Source organism: Podarcis bocagei (genome assembly GCF_964188305.1).
Source record: "Podarcis bocagei genome assembly, chromosome: Z".
Lineage (NCBI taxonomy): Eukaryota > Metazoa > Chordata > Lepidosauria > Squamata > Lacertidae > Podarcis > Podarcis bocagei.
In genome coordinates this window covers 28,656,312-28,674,706 of record NC_138140.1, presented here as the reverse complement: position 1 = coordinate 28,674,706, position 18,395 = coordinate 28,656,312, and positions in this window count along the sequence as shown.

Sequence of the window (18,395 nt, the reverse complement as noted above, 5' to 3'; positions counted from 1 at the left end):
CCTACAGGGAATGAACATTGGTTTAGAGCTGTGAAGCAGGGCCTTGAGGAGTGGTTTCAGCTTTAGATAGTCCTGGTTGTTTTAGGCCTTGGGCAGAATCCTTTAGTCTAATAACTGGTGAAGGAGTGAAAAGTGGTGACTCGCCCCTTCCGCGGTAGCGATAACAGGGTACCCCGTTAGAGGGGTCCTGAGTGGAGTCTCTGTCCACAAGCGCACAATGGGTGGGCCAAAGAACTCCCCCTGGTGTCGCGGTAAAGAGCCATCTGTGTAAACGCACATTTTGCAGTAGTTCCATATTCCTGTTTGACCCTGTCTTGCCTCAGAACCCCAGCAGGGGGCTGAGAAGGATACATGTCCAATGCTCATGCCAAGGTTTCCTACATCTGAAATTTAAATAAACTTCTGGCCAATTTAATCCCAAAATACGTTGGCATGTCTTCTTCTTTGATATCGGGTCTGGCTTCAGGGGAGGAGGGGGGGACTGTGCCTGGGCCAGTGGCGTAGCGTGGGGGGTGCAGGGGGGGCCAGGCGCACCGGGCGCAACATCTGGGGGTTAGGGTTAGGGGGCACAAATCCATGGGTTAGGGGGCGCAAATCCACGGGTTAGGGGGCGCAAATTACTTGCCTTGCCCCGGGTGCTGACAACCCACGCTACGCCACTGGCCTGGGCACATAATGGGGATAATTGCCTCAATAAACTTCAATCCCCTACAGTGGTGCCTCGCAAGACGAAATTAATCCGTTCCGTGAGTATCTTCGTCTAGCGGTTTTTTCATCTTGCAAAGCAACCCTATTAGCGGCTTAGCGCTATTAGCGGTTTAGCGGCTATTAAAGGCTTAGCGGCTTAGTGGCTTAGCTGCTAAAAGGCTATTAAAGGCTTAGCGGCTTAGAAAAAGGGGGGAAAGCGGAAAAAAACTCAAGACTCACAAGACATTTTCGTCTTGCGAAGCAAGCCCATAGGGAAATTCGTCCTGCGAAGCGCATTGAAAAATGGAAAACCCTTTCGTCTAGCGGGTTTTCCGTCTTGCGAGGCATTCGTCTTGCGGGGCACCACTGTATAGCTTTCTATTTCCATCCCCATTCCCAGGGCATGCGTGCACACACACAGAGCATTTAAATAGTTCTGCTCTGCTTTTTGCACTCATGGGATTATTTGTTCTGGACGAATTGGAAAATCATTTGTGGTAAACTAAAGAGGGGGGAAATCTAGCAAATTACTCACTGTTAATTAAATAACCTGATTCTGTCCATTGAAGCTAATGCATTACAATATTTAATGTTTGTTTGGTAAACTGCTTTACTAAATGCTCCTTTGACTTTTATTGGTAATAAACATTAGCATTTATGGCCCATGAAAGCAGCTTCACATCTAGCTTATGCTGTTGCTATTTACAGTTTGTTAATGAAATACCATTAGGCTGTTCCGCAGGCTGCAACCCCTCCCCCCTTCTCATTCGGAGGGCAGTTTCACAGCACCCATTGTGACCAGCTTACAATGTTAGCCCCAAATGGGGCACAATTATTCTGAAAAAGTAGAAAGGCCAACCTTCTGATATTTAACTTGCTCCCCCCCCCCCTCGTAGACTGCAAGCATTTGTCTCTCTCTTAGGTTTTTAAGAAACCTAAGAAAACAAGTAAATTACCAGTAAATAGCCTGTGCTCCTCACATCCATGGCTTGTCTGTCCAGGTGAGTAACATTCAACATATTCTATAGGGGGTTATACATTCCTTAAAGCAGAGCACAGTTTTGTAGGGGGGCATAGACGGAGCTGTGTCAAGTGCCTTCTAAGGTTCAGAGCACTTTTTAGTTCAGGCTGATTGACACCCCACCTACAACCCTATCCATTGAAAGCCTTTCTACAGTTAGTTATCCAAACTCTGGTAACATATGTTGTATGGGAGGCTGTCTTTGAAAACAGCCCAGAAACTTCACTTACATTGAAATGGCGTTACCAGTTCTGCGTCTCTGTGAATTCTATGTGAATATTCATAGAAAATGGGGAATTAATACAATTCAGGGATTAATGTACACATAGGGATTCAATTCTAATTTGCTGGTGCTTGTTCCCAGGTCTGTTCCATCCCAATTTGTGCAGATTATCTGAAAGAATGCACAAAAAAAGTCTACCTTTAAATCACACACACTTGGAATGCACTATTCATTGCATTAATCATAGAATGACACATTTTGTACAAATCTTTCATATACAGTGTGCATGGTTTTAGCCTACCAAAAGTGCACTGCAAAATCTGTAGAAGTGCATAATCCAACTGGGGCTTGAATTCTGATTGACAAACATGTCCAGGAGTGTCAGATTAGGCTGGTCTGCTGTGAAAAGTGGACTGAATGAATTCCACCCCCCATACGCACACAATCAATATCTATTTAACACAGAGACACATAGGGCTGTAACTAGGAACAGGGGAAGAAATAAAATTAAATTCGCTTTTAAAGGTGAATCTACCTAATTCATACTTTCCTGAACAAGACATAACTGAAACATCCAGTCCACAAGGTCTTGCACTTTTCCTTCTTCTTTCTTTATTATTTCACAATTTCCTCGCATATTTGCCATTGTGATCCCATAGATTTGCACAAGAGAATTATTACAATACTTCCCTAGAGAATGTCTGAGAAGAATACTGCTTGAATAGAGGGGTCATTAAAAAAAAACCTTAAAAAAAGATCTTGCTAGTTTTAAAATTGTGAGCTATTGCTTTATGTTAAATGGGAGTAAAGAACTTTCTTGTGCTTTTTTAATTCTAAGCACACACAAAACCCTACAACCCATCATGCTTAAAATAAAAATGAAGGGAGGGAGCTAAGGGCTGGCATGGAGTGCTAATCCATTTTTAACCTTGCTACATAAGTGACAGCAAAATTAAATGGAGACACTCAAGAATCACAGGAGGAGAGAAGTGGGTTAACTAATTGGCCTATTTTCTATACTGTCAGAATCCTCTTAAGCAATTTTCCTCAATTATAACTGCAAATCAGCATGTTATTTCCTCTTTACAAACTACCCATTGCCTGAAGACGGTCGCGCTATCCCAAGATACTTCCTGAAGAATTGCTGGAGACCATATCCCACTGTTAAATAATTATAGGAAGTTTCATGGGTATGTGATGGAGGGGCGAACAGCACCACCAACACCCCCCATTCTGTTTCAACTACTAACACAGGAACACAACTTGAACCGTTATGAAGTGCTTCTTTACATCTGAGTGGTTATTTGCCCCCTTTTAGGAACACAGGAAACTTCTTTATACTGAGTCCATATAGCCCAATATTGTCTACCTTGATGGACAGTGGCACTTCTGGGTTTTAGGCAAGAGCCTACCTGAAGATGCCAGGTACTGTAGCTGGGGGACTTTGGCATGCATAGCAGATACTCTCGATTTTCAGTAAGAAATAGTCACACACCAGATATGCTTATTCATCTTTTTTAAGCACAGTGTATGCAAAAAAACAAAAATAAGAAAAATCTGCTTGTGCTGTTTATATAGGAGGGTGTTATTGGGTTGTGGGGGTTATTGGGTTGTTGTTGTTATTTAATGTATATTAAATGTATATTATGTATTTTGTGGTTCTATATTTTGATTTTATTCTGTGAACCACCCTGAGACCTCTGGGTATAGGGCGGCATATAAATAAATGAATGAATAAATAAGCAAGCTATGGCTCAGTATGCAGATACACAATATATACATATCTCTTTTTTTCATTCTCTTTTCTTTGTTTCTTTTTTAATGCTTATTTCCATGCTTATTACATACAAAAACAAAATAAAATACCAAAAAGGGGTACAACTTAAGAGGGGAGGGAAAAGGAAAGAAAAGAAAATTTACGCAATCTGTTAATAAGATAAAAATTATGACATAAATTGCAATTTCATGCTCCAAGAAAAATAAAAATCTCATTATCTTTTATACCTGACTTCCCATTTATTCCTTAATTCTTTTTACATAAATTTACTGCCATATCAAAATACTATTTTTATATTAATATTTTCACAATTTATAAATGTTTATGTTTATAGAAGCAATTAATAAAAACTGCTGGGATCCCTCAAAAACTGCTATAGATTTTAACATGATATAATTTTGTTTAAGATATGTTCTGAAGGCCTCCCATTTTGATACAAATTCTATTCTCAGTTTATTTTTATTTTTTTCAGATAGACCATCTAATTTAGGATATTCAGTCAATTTTTGTATCCACTCTTTGTCTAGAAGGAATTATGTCACTCTTTCACTTTGTAGCTGTAAGAGCTCTCACTGCACTGTTGCATATAAAAAAAGATCTTTAATTTTTTTAGGAATATCTGAATCAGTAATGCCTAACAGATATGCCTCTGGTTTCCTAATAAATGAGATTCTTGAAATTTTTTCTAATTCAAAGTGGATTTCCTCCCAAAATTTCTTTATTTTGCTACATTGCCACTACATATGATGTTTGGTCTCCACATCTCCAACAATTACTCTTGGCTCCTTTGTACATTTTGGCTAATTTCCATGGAGTTAAATACCACCGATGTTGCATTTTTAACAAGTTTTCCTTTATGGCATAGCACGTAGTAAATTTTCAATTATTCTTCCACAGGTTTTCCCATTGGGACATTGTTATAGCATACCTAAAGTTGAGACCACTTTATCATGGCTGATGTAACTTCCTCCTCCTTGACTTCCCAGTCGAGCAATAAGCTTTAGAGAGGGTTTTACTTTTTGAATTTATTACGTCGGATTCAAATCTCGAGGTTTCCTTGGTGAATCCTTTTTATCTACCTTAAATCTTTTGAATATTTGATAATATTGGAACCAACCTGTAATGACATCTCTTAATTCCTCAAAGCTCTTAAGTTTCAATTGGTTATCTTCTTTTAAAAGTGTTTTATAGGCAGGCCAATTTCCCAATGTATTTTTTTTCTTTCTATCTTCGTCACTGTGGCCTCTACTGGAGAGGCCCACCACGGGATTTTGAACTCCAACCAATCTTTATATTTCTCCCAAACTTTAAGAAGTGATCTCCTTATGATATGATTTGAGAAATCTCTGTGTATTTTTGCCTTTCCATATATTAAATAAGCATGCCAACCCCAATGGTTATTATGTCCCTCCAAGTCCAACATATCCATATCTTTCAAATTGCACCATTTCTTCATCCACGTGAGGCAGGCTGCCTTGTAATACAATTTCAAATCAGGCAGGGCAAAGCCACCTCTATCCTTTACATCTATTAAGATTTGATGTCTCCTACCATCCCATATAAATTTAGATATTTCTTGTTGCCATTTTTTGAGGCAGCCTACCTCACTCAGAATTGGGATCATTTGAAATAAGAAAACTAGTCTAGGGAGAACATTCATCTTTATGATCGAAATCCTACCAAGGAATCACAACTTCAATTTAGTCCAGGTTTCAAGGTGTGTGTTTTTTTATTGCGTGGACAGGCGGAGTCCCCAGATCCTGCACGGTCCCCCCGTCATGCGGAATAACGACTCAAGACAACGTGCTATGGGATTAAATTGGCCACAACTTTATTAAATTTCAAATGTGGGTAGACCTTGGCTCAGGCATTGGGCGTTCTCCCTCCCCGGTCCCCAGCCGGGGACCTAGGGAGCATCAGGGTTATCCAGTGTGTGTGTGGGGGGGGATGGGCCGGCTCTGGAGAACATATGTTCAAGTAGAGATGGCTGCCCCCATAACGACGACGCCACAGGAGAGAGCAATGACGACCTTTCGGTGTACGGCCAAAGCCTCCCTTCAGAAAACCCCTTTAACGGGGAACCCTGGTATCGCCGCCGCAAGAGGAAGATGGACAAAAGGATTCCGCCCAAGGCCTGATACCGCCAAAGTTGTGACGTTTTGCTACGGGAAAGGCGAAACCTGCCAATGCAGGGAAATTCCTTTCCGGCCCTTTAACAGCGACCTTAACGTAGCAGCGCCCCCATACCTGTGAAGAAAAGTTAACCTGCAAAACCTGTGAAGAAAAGTTAACCTGCAAAATAAGACATTAACTGAGGGTGGGTAGGGTGGGAGAAGCTCTGGAGCCAAGTGAGGATTCCTAGGTAAGATCCTCCCTCTATTGTGTGGGCAGGTAATCCCTCCCCTACCTGGCCTGGTCTCCTTGGCAACGCTTCCCCCAGGTGGGATTGGACAACTGACTGAGGTAGGCGGAGACCTCCAGGTATCCCACCTGAGGGAAGGCAAAGCCAAGCCTATGCTGTTGGAGCCGCTCCAGATCTAGGGGCTGCACGCGTCCACGCAAAGGGCGCCCCCCATTTTAAGCGGGGAGCGGTCATTTCTTGCCAAGTTTTTATATAGTTATCCTGAAATAAATTTAGATTTTTGGAGGTGATCCAGATGCCCAAATATTTTGCTTTCCGGCAAATCTTCAGTTCCATAGCTACTTCTATGTCTTTCTTTTCAGTCATAGGTACATTTTTAACTATTAACCTAGTCTTATTAGTGTTCAACTTAAAGCCCACAACTTCTCCAAAGTTGTTAAACAATTCTTTCTTTGGGATTTTCAGTCATGACAAGCACATTGTCTGCGAATGCTTTAGTCTTATATGCATTATTGCCCAAGGTGATACCTTTAACACAATTGTCTTCCCTAATTTGGTTATTTAATACTTCCATTACTAAGACAAAAATTAGGGGCAATAAGGGGCATCCTTGCCTAGTTCCTTTATTAATTTTGCATTCCTTTGAGATATTGCCATTGATGACTAGTTTTGCCTTTTGAGCAGAATAGATTGCCTTTATTCCTCTATTAAAATTTTCGCCGAATCCCATTTCTTCTATCAATTCTTTCATAAACTTCCAAGACACGTTATCAAAAGCCTTCTCAGCATCAACAAACATGATGGCCGCTGATTTATCAGTTTTAAGATCCAAGTATTCTAATACATTTATCAGTGTTCTTATATTGGATTGCATATATCTTCTAGGGAGAAAACCTGTTTGATCTTTCCCCCTGGAAGATATATGCACAGTATATACATATCAAAGCCATCATGGACTCTGAACAAGTTTGCTCAGGTGATCCATTAAATGAAATATTTGTTCACTTTATTTTTTGATCCTCAGAATCTTCTGCATCTGAGGCCTGATCTACAGATTCAGCAAAATAATGTGGAGAAATCCTGTGGTATTAGAAAAGACTATATCATTTCAGACCAAAGGTAGTATTCACTTTGGATGCTTTCCCATGTCATAAACTTCTTTTAAATCTTGTGAAATAAGAAAAAAAAAGCTGTCATGTCTAAATAAAAAGCTGTCACATGTTTCAAAGTGGGTTTCAGTTTATGTTTTGACTTTTTAAATGTATGTTTTAAACTGGGGATTTTCAAAGTGATAATTGTATTGCTTTATTCGTTTTGTAAGCTGCTTTGAGGTTTTATTACAATCAAGCAGAATATAAATCTTGTGGAATTAAATGAAATATTGAAAGGGAAATGATATCACCAATTCTCTACCTCTCAGAGAAGAGTAGTAGCACTCTTCAAATATCTGAAAGGCTGTTCACACATTATGCTCAACAAACATACAATCTGTTTACAAAATAGCTGCACTGTACCCTTTTCCAAATATTGTCATGTCCAATGGGTATATGCCTGTATACATAACAACTGAGTTATACAATTCAACAAGTGAACACCCTTTCACACAAACACTTGTACATTTGCAGAGACAGCTTGTATCTGTGCTCAATGTATGGTGTAAGGAAGCCTGTAGGAGAAGGCGACACCTTCTCAGCTGTCCCAAAGTACAGGACTATATGATGGGCCTCAGCTGCAGGGGTGTTGATTTCAGCTGAATATTGGGAGAAATTGATAAGAACAGTACAACAACCAAGCCAATTGCCTGAAAGTAGTGGGCCCTTCTTCATTGGAAATCCTCAAGTAGAAGCTGAACAACCATCTGTCAGGGATGATTTAGTTCTGAAGTTCCTGCATCAAGCAGAGATTTGGTCCTATGGCCCTTCTTTCAACTCCTTCTGCTCTGTGGTTCTATGACTTTGGGGGGCGGGAATTGATGGTGGGGATATCCGTAAATGTGATCACCTATGTGGAGTAACATACTCTGTTTTACTACACCAGCATCCTACCAACTCATTCTACCATGAATGTAGGCTAGATTTTATGACAACTAGACTGTTCACCCCAAACCCATTATTTTCAGAATCTGTTTCACCTTTCATCTATTGCACCATGTTTAATAAATAACTTCAGTTTCTTGTGAAATATTCTTTTTCCTCCATGTGTGCAATATATCCAATAAACCCATCAGTCTTCATGTTTTAAGAGCAATTATGCAGTGGAGGACTATATAGCAAGTGATCAGTAACCCTTCAGTAACTTTGCAATGCAGGATAAGGATCATTATCTGCATACTGCAAATGGAGGCTGAAGGTAAGGGACAGAGGATTCCCTGTTAAAGTATCTTCAAAGTCTGAATGACATTTTATTCCTGACTAATTCCTTGCTCCAATCCACTGCACTATAGAAGCGTTTGATCTACTATGTACAAAATAAATCACTTGCAATAATTTCCTAACACTGTTGTGGCCATTTCTAAAGTCCTAGAGCAGGGATGGGGAACCTGGAGTCCTCCAGGTGTTGCTGGACTACAACTCCCATCCACCCTGAGCATTGGCTGGATATACCACTTGTTTATCGATTATAGGCAGTCTTGGGACTAATCTATACTGGTGAGTTATAACATTATAAATGCATTATACAAATGTGACACCAGAGGGTGCTGTACAGCAGTCAATGGAAAGTTGCTCTGAGAGCTACAGTATTTAACTTTTCTTCTTAGAATTCCCCCCCTTTTATATCAGTGGAGATCCAGCCCTGATTACAGAGCCCCCTTCCAGCAGTTTTCTTGCCCTGCCACCACTTGGCCACACATCCTCTGGTAGTTGTTCCTGGCTCTTTTTCACCCTTCCTCTGCAGACAAGCACTGCCAAGAAGAGAGTCAATGGGGAAGGCCAACAGAGGCAAATGATATAGTAGAAGGCAAAGGGACAGCTGGAAGAGGATGCCCTTGACCTGGATACATGCAGAGCTCATTGGAATCAATAGTTACTTTACAGGCACACAGAGGTGTTTCTACACATGAAGCCTCATCCTTAGTCTACACCATGAACAGGACCTTAATATTATACTCAGCTGAAACACTGTCTAAACAACAGACTTTATGGTATTTATTTAAGGTGTTCATATACCTCTTTTCAGGTGGACCTAAAAAAGGGAGGATGGTTCTCCTAACAATTCTCACCAATTATGGCTCCCAAAATAATTTGTGGGAAGCTGACTGTAAAAAGTCATATTATAATGCTTTAAATGTATGTTGTGAATGTGGCCAATGTGGCTTATGTAAAATTATTATAACAATATGCATTGATTGATAAATACATGCATGCAAACATACAAGTTACAATAAAATGGAAAATAAACTGGTTGTTTAGAGAATGAAGCCTCTTTTTCTCTGTTCCCCTCAAGGGCAAGATGATCCTGCAGACATATATGTGATGACTACTGATGATAGTGAGGCCATCGCTCAGATCTGGGTGATGAGAGTTCACCAGGCTGCTTCTTTCTTCTATCTCCCCCTCAGGGCATGATTGTCCCTCAGAAGACCCTGTGGTGGCAGTTGAGGAAGAGAGGAGCTACCAATGGCAGCTGGATAGTGGCATCTCACCAGACTCTTTTGTTCTTCTCAGCCTTCCTCAGGGCAAGATGGTTCCCCAGAAGCCACTGTGATGGCCTCTGGAACAGAGGAGAGGAACTTATTAGGGTTGGTTGATGGCAGCTCACCAAGCTGTTTCTTTGTTCTCCATTCATCTCAGGGCAAAATAGTCTTTCAGAAGCAGCTGAGGGATGGAGGGGAGGGACTGGGATGTGACTGGACAATTCAGCTTGACCATGAGACAAAGCACACTATATTGACTATGGAAGGCCTTCTAAATCCAACCTTTTTGTCACATATGCACTTTGTACAACGCAGGACCATCCCCATGGATTTGGTGCCTTTGGTGATGAAAGGTAAAGCACAATTGCTCAAGACCTTAAAATCTAGTTAAAGATATTTGGAAAGGACTTTCTATTGTTAGCCTGAGCTAATAAAGTTTTACTCTAAACAGTTATTCTATTTTTAAAGTTGACTTGATGTGCCTTGAATAAAATATGGTTGAACAGGTGCCTCTCCAGCCTGCTGCTGCCAACTGATTAGAGACTGAGTTACAGAAAATCCTGTGTAGCTGCCAAGCAAATTTCTGTCACGTGGAGTGGAATGTCTGCCAAAAGACTTGACAAATCTTGAAAGTGTTACTTGTTGTTTCTTCCTCTCATTCCCCAAGACTTTCTCGCCACCCTTCAAAGTGTAAAATGTTGCTCTCAGACAGTGTAATGGATAGTCTATATGTGGTGTCAAGTCAAGGATACACCATTTGTGTATATAATGATAGCTATATACAGTAGTGATTCAATTAAACAAAATCCATAACTGGCCTCACCTTTCATTACACTCTTGACTCAAGCTGAACACAAGGCGGTCTTGACATTCTTATCTATTCAGGTCAGGCAGCTTTAACTCTACATGCTCCAATTTCAGTGTTCCCTTAGGAAAAGCTGTGCAGTCTTAATGAATGCAGAAACTTGCTTTATGCTTTCCCATAGCCAAGAGTGTTTCTGTTTGAGCTTGGCTAATATCCAGATGCAGGCAGTCCAGAAGCACATGATGACTGCGAATTAATTAATGAAACAACCAAGGTATACACCGCCCCCTCCCTTCAGACAAGGAGCAGGCAATAATTCTTAGAAAAGGAAGAAGTGATCATTCCCTTCTCTTCTTACAGGAAGTTAAAAATGGGATTGGAGGTAGGCAGTTCCAATTAATTTGACTGTGTTGTGTTGAAGATTAACCACTACGCAGTCAAAGTATGAAGAAGAGCTGGAGTACATCTAGTCCACTGTGGCACAAAATGCAGTTTTTGGGTAGCAGTGGAGGAGGTATCCATTTTAAATAGCTTTTTGCATGGAATTTGGTGGTTCTGGCCCTATCAAATGTTGCTTGCATCAGACTACTGCTTATACCAAGCACATTGTCAGTTTGCTGGGGTTTGGGTTATATAGACCAACTAATCATATGCAAAAAGGATACACAAAAGCATGCATATATGTATAGTACATATATAAGGTGCGGCCAGGAAGTAGGGTGAATTACGCCTGTATGCGATAATGGGAATTGCTGGATTTGCTGAGACACATGGGAGGCATTCGTCCATATCTCAACTAACATATGCACACGTGTCTTGGCATTTGTTGACAGGCCTACATTCATGCAGTAGCATTTAGTAGTTGTTAATAATACAGTGTGATTAAAAATTGAACAGAAAGTCAATATGAAATTCTGTTTCAAATTGGGTAAATTGGCATTGGAAACCCACCAAATGCTCACAATTGTATACAGAGATGAAGCTGTAACTCAAAAGACAGTGTATGAGTGGTTTAAGCGTTTCTGTGAAGGGTAGTGTAGTGGTTAGGAGTTACTCGTGCTTAATCCTGCTCTGTTTGAGCATCGGATTGCCTGGTTAAACCCTCCGGACTACGCAGCCCATATTTGCGTGGCTGCCCTTAGTCACTTGTAGAATCTGTCTGTGGGCGTTTCTTAAAGCGTTGCCAACATAAGAGTTGTTTGACGCCCAATCGTTTCCGCCTCTCACTGCGCGGGAGTCTCCTGTGCAGGGTGGGCGTGGGCAGCGGGGTGCTTGGGCTCTCCTCACTAACTTCCAACGAAGAGTCCTGGAGCCCCTGCACCTCCCTGTCCCGTTGCTCTCCTGGATCCCTGGTGTTACACTCATTCTCTTCCCCTTCTTCCCGGCTAAGTCTCCCTCTAGCGCTTGGACCTTCCCCTGCAGAATCAGAGACCCTCTCCTTCTCCCGTGCCTCTGATGGCAGTTCCCTGACAGGTAGCAAACCATCAAAGATGGCCCTCAGTCTGGCAGACCACTGACAAGCAGAATGGTGGCAAATGTCGACAGAGTTCGTGAGTTATTGATGTGGGATCAGCATTTGTCCATCTGAATGATGGCGGAAAAATTGCATATTCCACATGAAATCATTACTGAGGTTACTCAGTTGTCCCACCCTCCATATTATCACAATCTGGCCCCACCAGATTTCTTTCTTTTTCCAAAACTGAAATCTGCACTGAAAGGGCACAGATTTTCCAACATTTCACACATCCAAGCCGCTGTGATGAGGGAACTGAAAGCAGTACAAAAAGAGAACTTCTCCAGAAGTTTCCAACACTTCTATGAACATTGTCAATGGTGCATTGGATCAGAGGGGGGCTACTTTGAAGGCCTGTAAGGTATGTATGCTCGAATATTTCTTGCTGTCTGATTTCTGTGACCATTCACCAAACATATACATTATACGTATATTTGGTCAAGTCCCATGCTGCGCTATACTTCTGCATCATGATCTATATGCAGTAAAACAAGTATTTGTATAGATTTATATGCATTATTGTATGCAACTGCTTATGAGCTGGTCAGTTTAGGAAAATTGGGACGTATAAGAAGGTTGGGGGTGCATGGCACTGCACAGGATTAGATTCTATGTGGTGCTGGCTACTGTTCCTTCATGAGAGGCTTCCCTCACCACAAGAGAAGCCACCTGCAAAGGATCCAATCATGCAAGATTGGATCCTTAGCAAAACAAAAACTAAAAACCAACACCATTTGAGAAGCAGCAGCACATAAAATTGGATCCTCCTGATTACCAGTTGCTAAGTGGGAGTATCCTTCACTTAAGAAGCAGTGCCTGCAACCCACAGCATTGTTGCCTCTACTCTACAGCCTTAGAAAAGGTGTCTGAGGCCTTACTAGGCCTCCAACATGACTTCTGGTGCCTTGTGAAGCATTGGGTCCATTTTCTCCCAGATGGACACAGCCGCAGACCTATCTTCCTTTTTCACACCCTGTCCACATCTCCAACCCGCCTGGTGCCGGGCAGCCATGGATGGCTCTAGAAGAATCCAACCTGACTCTCAGTGATCTGTGGTTGTGTGTACTCAGCTCACCCAAAGCCCTCCAAATATGCCCAATTTGGCTCAGGACTCAGCCAAATCCATTGCACAGCCCTTATAATGATGTATGTAATATGCAATATTTTTTCATATTTTTAGTGGAACCGATAAAGACAAAATTAAGGAATAAATCAAGGCAAAAAATTGTGTGGATAAGCTCAACATTAAGATTTACAGGATGTTCCCTCTCTATTTGGGGACAGATTTTGGAGAGAGGCTACAGCTCAATGGTTGAACATGCTGCATGTCTGTACAATTATCCAGTCTCAGTCCATGCCATGTAAAATGAAATGACTCTTGGAGAGGGATGACAGAAGGATAGACACTACTTGGGCAAATGCCGCACTGCATTGATTTGAAAAAACAAAAAACAAAAAACCATAAAACTGATGTCTACATTAACATGGTTCTCAAGCAGAGAGAAAGTAGTCGTATCCTATGCACTGCTGGAGATTCCTAAGCATATTGGAAATTCATAAGCTAAGTCATCATCATCATCATTTTTAATTTATATACCGTCTTTCTATCTTACAATACTCAAGGTGGTTTAAAAGCTGAAAAAACAAAAAATGAACATCCTATAACAATGTAATGCAATACAAAAATGTGATAATAAAACATAACTTTAAAATAGGCAACCTACATCAAAAAAGTAACATTCAACAATCATTAGAATAGTATTAAATAATAATAATAACATATAAAAGTTAAACATAAATCCACTCAACAGTTACAATAAATAATTTCTAAACTATAATCAATAAAACAGTGACAAGACACAGTACAGTGGTACCTTGGGATGTGAATGGGATCCGTTCCAGAGCCCCGTTCGCATCCCGAACAGAACGCAAGACGCAACAGCGCATCTGCATATGCGCGGGCCGCATTTCGCCGTTTCCGCGCATGCGCATGACGTCATTTTGATCGTCTGTGCATGCGCGAGCAGCAAAACCTGGAAGTAACGCGCTCCATTACTTCCTGGTCACCGCGGAGCGCAACCCGAAAGTGCTCAACCTGAAGCGCATTTATTCCGAGGTATGACTGTACATAAAATAATACAATACAAATTGAGAAGCAGAGACTAGAGGGTGGGCCAAGGCAGGTGGAAGGAGGCCTTGCCTGACAAAGTCTCTCCCCTCACAGTTCTTCCTCCAGCTTCCTTATGAGGACTCCTAGAGCCAGAAGGTGGGGCAAGGCAGGTGGAAGGAGGCCTTGCCTGATGGAGTCTCCCCCCTCACAGTTCTTCCTCCAGGAAGTTAAGTCACACTTAATTAAGTCACACTTAATGCTGCATAGGATCATAAAATATGGAAGCTAAGAGGGGGGAAAAGTTAAGGTAGTATGTGGAAGAGAAGTATACTTAGTGACAGATATACTCATTGATTCACAGTAGAGTTTGGCAATTATGCATGAGTTACTTCTTTGGCAGGCAATCCTTATATATTATCAGCAAGCCTCCCTTCCACCCCATCTATTTTATTGAATGCCTTTATCTTATGGTAATGTGGGAATACCCTATGGTTGTTGATTGCATAACTGTTAGTTCTCTCTGCAAATAAAGCCTAAGCAATGTGTTGTTGCCTTATGGTGTTTGTGTAGAATCTCATTTTACATTCCAAGCTGGAGAAGCACTTCTCAGGGAAATGATGCTCAATTCCCAGTCAAATGTTGAGAGCTGGACAAACTTGCATCCCAAGCCAAATAATGTTGAATTTTGGTGACAGCATTGGTAATACTAAGCAATGAGCCACAATCTATTCCACCTTGACCTAGCTGGAATGGGAAGACATTGAAGGTAGCAGCCTACAACTACAATCCACAAGTAGCAAGTTGGAGGCACCAAAGCAATGTGCCAGAAGATGAGTAACTTCAGTTGACAGAGATTGTAGATTTCATATGCCCAATATCAGAAACTCAAGAAGAAGCCAAATTGCTATTGGACCAGACTCAAGGTTCTTATGTCAATTCACAAAGCTTTAAACAACTTGGGTCCAAAGTACTTTAAGGACTATTTGGTTCCATATGCTCCACCTCAAACACAGAAATCTTATGGACTAGATGGGCCTTTGTTTTGAACCAGTAGGGTTCTTCTCATCAGGGCTTTGGTTTTTCCCCAACCAAAACTCACAGGAACTCAGTTCCAGCACCTCTCAGTTGGGCACCATTGCCATTCTAAAATAATGAGGGAGGTGAATTCCAGCACCCCTTTTTCTATAAAAAAATAGCACTGCTTCACATATTTTAACCAAAATAGAAATATTCTCACTTCCTCTGCCTCTCAGCTTCTGTCTCCAGTAGGATCAGCCATTAGTTTTCATTTGAATGGTGACCCTGGGGGTAATTAAGTTCTTCCTGTTTTCTTTCTCTCAGCTTCACTTTGACAGTGTTTTACCATTAACAGATAGAGCAGCATGATAACTTCAGCTCACACAGGAAAGACAAGTGTTTTGAAAACAGGAAAAGACCCGCTTGCTTCTATTATAGCTTTAGAATTTGCAGAGAACATATTTTTGTTCCAATGAAACCAGGAGAAAGTTTACAATTGATAGACGGTGCATTGTTGAGATCATGTCTACCGTCTAGGTCTCTTCAAAATGACTTCCTGTTTCTGCATGGGCAGGTGAAGCTCAGGAATTTTGAGAGAAATCCTATACTGTATGTGAATTGGACTCTATATTCCTTGCTACACTGTTCTCCGATTGTCAGCCGCAAAGACTTTCTTTTATCCTGAAAGCATAAATGTTGTGGGTGGCATGAGAGCCAACTCCTGGAGGCCAGGGGGTCTTTGCCCCCCCCCAATAAAATATTTAAGGCAAATGCCCCCCCCAGTTGATAGGTATTGCCATTCAAATGGTGTGTGTGCACCATATCATGTGATTGATTATGCGGGGCAGGGCTTACCTGCTCCCCATATTTCATTCATGTTGGCACTCCTGGGTGGCTACAGTTTGAGGGGTGCAGGGTGTGTTTTCTCAGGGCACCCTGCCCATGAGACAAGGTGAAGCAATTGCCTCAGGGTGGCAGGCTTGGGACAGTTGAGAGAGGTGGTAAATCCAGGTCTGTGAGCAGCATGTCATCCTCCTCCTATGCCACCACTGCCTCCTCTACCACCCCTTGTTCCACCTCCACTGACTCCTGCTCCACAGACATACCCCTCCCCTGCCCCCTGCTGACTCTTCTTCCCTACCAGCCTCCTTTTGGGTTTCATATTTCTCCCTCTTCCTTGTTGTCATCATGGGAGCAGTGGTGGTGACTGAGTGGGCGAGGAGTCAGTAGCACAGGGGATGGGTGATATGTTCTGTTTTGCCTCAGTAGCCCTGGTTTTTCCCCTTTCTTTGCTAGTCCTTATTCGACTGACAATCTCACATTTCCCCCCTCATACAACCTGCACCCCCCCAAGAGCTCTGAATGACCACATACTCCCCATTTTCCTCTGAGAACATATTTTTGGCTGAGAATGTGTGAGTGGATGACCAGGCAAAAATCCTTCACATGTAAAACCTTCATATATCTCTACATACCTTCATATGCACTTCACCCAGAAAATCCTGATCCATTTTCTGAGGGTTCATCTATAATTCTCCCCTCCACTGGGAAAATCTCTTGAACGTTATTTTAGCCACAGAATCAATACACATGATAAAGATAGGACACTGCTCTTTAAAAATAAAAGCCCTATTGAAGAAACTCAGTGGAACTTATTTGAGTAAACATGCATAGACAAGTTCATGCTGCACATCTTTAAGAGTACTTCAGTTCATCTAGGCTGCCTATTATTATCTCATCATTACCAGTTTCCTGAACTTTGCAGTCCTCAAGCTCTTCAGCTTCATAATTTATTGAACCTGATTAAGTGGAAAATTTCAATCCTTTCCATTTTACTCATTCATTATTTGAGTGTGCAAGTAAAATCTACCACAGTGATCATGAGAAATAGGACAACTGCAACCAAAGAAAAAGCTACCAGCCAATACATGCCTAGGCAATATTGTAGGGGGAGATGAGGTGGGGATGGCGAAGTTAGCAAAAGTCTCTGTTTCCACACTCTACACTTCACAAAGAAGTGTTGGGATAATTGTTTGCACTGGCACAGCAATAGTGTCTATACTGGAAATCAAATCTGGAAAAAAACAGGGATGTTTGAGGAAGTTGATCTTTGTGGATTCCAATAAGTGATTTGCACCTAATGTGTGAATTGGAATATATTTTGCACTTCACTGAATCTTGTGACATGGTTCACAAATCAAAATGCAGTTAGACATGTTTTGAGCAAAATGTCTAGAAATATGTATTTGGAGAGAAAATGTGTTTTAAATACACACACACGGGTTTAGCAAAAAGAGGGTCAACAGCAAGCTTTTGTGAAAGTGCTATTTGATGCTTTTATAATGGTCTGTCAAAAAGTATCCTATTCAAATGCAAGCATCCATGCAGCTTTATTTATTTATTTATTTTAAAAATACCTTTAGACACTGGAACAGAAAAGATTTATGAGCGAACGTGGGTGTAAATGACACAGATTGGAAGCAAAGTGATCCCCCCACCCCTACTGGCAAATTAACTCAGCATCCATAGGGGGAAATGTTTAAGATTCTGTGCTTGAAACACATGTTGGCAAAATTATGAGAGCCATTGTTGCACAGCAATTAAGAGATAGCAATTCAACCAGGAATACAGTCCACAACTTTAGGTGAACTACTACCTCTTCACTTCCACATCCCATCAGCACCACAACTTGTAATATGGTGCCCAGTGCAGGATGGAATAACCTGGATCAGCACTTCTGTTCCCCCAGGACTCATGCATGAAAATGGCCCATAAAGTGGTTGTGGGCACACCCACCTACCCTCCCTATATCTGACATGCTGGGTGTGAGGCAGGTAAAGGAAGCAAGGCTTCAAAGGAACAATCAGGAGCTTAAAGCTAGCTTAAAGGTTTTTTTGCTGGAGCATGGCATACTACCACTGTCCTATAGCACCTTGTTCTATGAGGAAACAGTTTCCATTAAAAACACTATAAAAATAGAGGGGAAATAACCTCAACAGAAACCGCTTCTTTCTCCAGCTCTATGAGCACTGCTCTATGAAATTCCAAAAACTGGAGGTTCAAAGAGCGTCACTGTTTTGTTTGAAAGTCCTTTTTCAAATAGCCCCATGCTGCTCTTAAAACTTCCAGATGGGGGTCAAAGAACAGCATGAGGCTGTTTGCAAAGGGGCTTTCTAGCAGCCCCACACTACGCCTTGAAGTCCTGAGTACTAGAGCTTTTCAGCACAGCATCACCTGACATCA